Raw genomic sequence first — 2,385 nt, forward strand, 5'->3', positions numbered from 1 at the left:
AGGTTTCACTCTTGCTGATGCTTACCTAGTGCTCATTTTGCACTCTAAGGTGGTCAGTGTGTTCCTCACACTTGTTTTCTCCTATCTCAGTAGCAGAGTTGAAACTGCCTTAATAGAGAGGACGGAGGAGAAAGGAGGAAAATGGGGTGTTAGCCACTGGTGGTTGAGGCTGCTCTGAAGTCCATGTGCCAGGTGCTTCTCAAAACCACCAGGAAGTAGGAGAAAAGTGCTTAAAATAATTGAAAAATCAGACCATGTTATTTTAAAGAATCCACTATCAGAAAAGGCTTAAAAATTCTCATTGCTAGTTAAACTGAAGAATATGTCTTTCAGGTATGTGTGGTTGTCTGAGAACTGCATGGTATAAAAGGAAAAAAGGCATATACTTTATTGGCTGCATTTAACCATTACAGCAGCATCTTCCTTGTACCTCCTGTTGCTCAGAGCTGAAGAGCAGCTTCTTTTGTCAGTTGTGGTAATAGTATCTCCAGATTGATAAATACAAACCAGCATTTGCGAAGCACAGCTTCACAAGCAGCACAGGGAGAAAGCTAGCCTATATTTGTGTCACTGTCTAGGGGACACTATTATTCTAATAATACCACAGTGTATTAAAATCCAATATCTGCATTTGATTTATGTATCTTGCACTGCACTGTACATTTAAGCAGCAAGGTGCTCGTATGAGATTAATTCAATGATACACCCATTAGCTGAGCAGAGGGCAAATTCCATTTTACCTTGTGGATTAAAGTTGCTGTTCTTCCACGGGTTACCTGTTAGTATTCTGATGTTTCTGTAGCTTAATGGCTAATCATCAGAGAGACACAAAATAATTGGAAAGGATTTCTTTATTGGAAGAGCATTTTGGGAAACATTTGGGCAGAACTAGACAGGACTTTGTGCAGAAGTATTTCATGGTCTCAAATTTCACAGCATAGTTGAGATGTCAGACTAACCTATACTGGGAATTTGTGCCCCAAAGGTGTACCTCAAACACTGATGCCTGCTGCTCTGATAGAGCAGGATAGATGGCTGTGTGTGATCACCCCTCGTCTATCACATGCGTTTTGCTTCATATATCCTGATTCATGTACTTGTAGCCAGTAGAGGATATATCAGAAATGGGCTCTTTCTCCATCCAACATTACTAGAAAGCTTTGCTTGAGTCACCTTGCATGATCCGTCTCACTAGCCCTGCTTCTAGGTGGAGGATGTCTAGGTGTCCCATCTGCTGGACAAAGTTTATTTGGCAGAGGGAATATTGTTTCCCTGTGTTAAGCAGCAGCATTTCTTTGATTTGTTTCCTCTTTTCCTCCTTTAAAGAACATATCCTGTTCAAGAGAAACCAGCTCTTACACCTGACAATAGACAATTACTCAAAACACAAAAATACATGGGCTATTTATCTATTTTCTCCTTTACATAAATTCAAAAATTTTCTGAATGTAGATGTGCTTTCCAGTAGTAAGTAATGAGTTGGAAGGTAAGGTTCAGTTACTGGCTTCCAGACAGCAAGCATAATGGACTGGTATGTGCCGCCTTCTGTGAACAGACATCAGATTACTCTTTTCCAAAGATGTTGCACAAGAGCAGGAAAGAATTTCCTACTATGAAAGGGAAGTCTTCGAAGTCTTCCAATAAGCATCTGTGTTACTTCTGTTTCCTTCCTGCAGTGAGGAATTAGGGTGGTCCTCTATTCTTGACCTAGCCCGATGAAATCCTCGTATTTTGCTTTCTTAGAATCATAGAATCATAGAATCGCTTTGGTTGGAAAAGACCTTTAAGATCATAGAGTCCAACCTTTAACCTAACCCTGCCATCCCACCACTAAACCATGTCCCTAAGCACCTCATCTATCCTTCTTTTAAATACCTCCAAGGATGGGGACTCTACCACCTCCCTGGGCAGCCCATTCCAGAGCCTGACAACCCTTTCAGTGAAGAAGTTTTTCCTAATATCTAACCTAAACCTGCCCTGGCGCAGCTTCAAACCATTCCCCCTCGTCCTATCATCTGTTACCAGGGAGAAGAGGCCGACCCCCACCTCCCTACAGCCTCCTTTCAGGTAGCTGTAGAGGGCGATCAGGTCTCCCCTCAGCCTCCTCTTCTCCAGACTAAACAACCCCAGTTCCCTCAGCCGTTCCTCGTATGACTTGTGCTCCAGACCCCTCACCAGCTTGGTTGCTCTCCTCTGGACATGCTCCAGCAATGCAACATCCTTCTTGTAGTGAGGGGCCCAAAACTGAACACAGTATTTGAGGTGCGGTCTCACCAGCACCGAGTACAGGGGCACGATCACTTCCCTACTCCTGCTGGTCACACTATTCCTGATACAGGCCAGGATGCCATCGGCCTTCTTGGCCACCTGGGCACACTGCTGGCT

General features: G+C 43.6%; 1 protein-coding gene across 2 annotated transcripts in view; it reads left to right on the forward strand.

The window, feature by feature from the left end:
• The window catches only part of ITPK1 (inositol-tetrakisphosphate 1-kinase), a 122,759-nt gene that overhangs the window by 13,927 nt on the left and 106,447 nt on the right, over positions 1-2,385 (forward strand). The window lies entirely within an intron of this gene.

Source organism: Egretta garzetta, unplaced genomic scaffold (assembly GCF_000687185.1).
Source record: "Egretta garzetta isolate BGI_Z169 unplaced genomic scaffold, ASM68718v1 scaffold361, whole genome shotgun sequence".
Classification (NCBI taxonomy): Eukaryota; Metazoa; Chordata; class Aves; order Pelecaniformes; family Ardeidae; genus Egretta; species Egretta garzetta.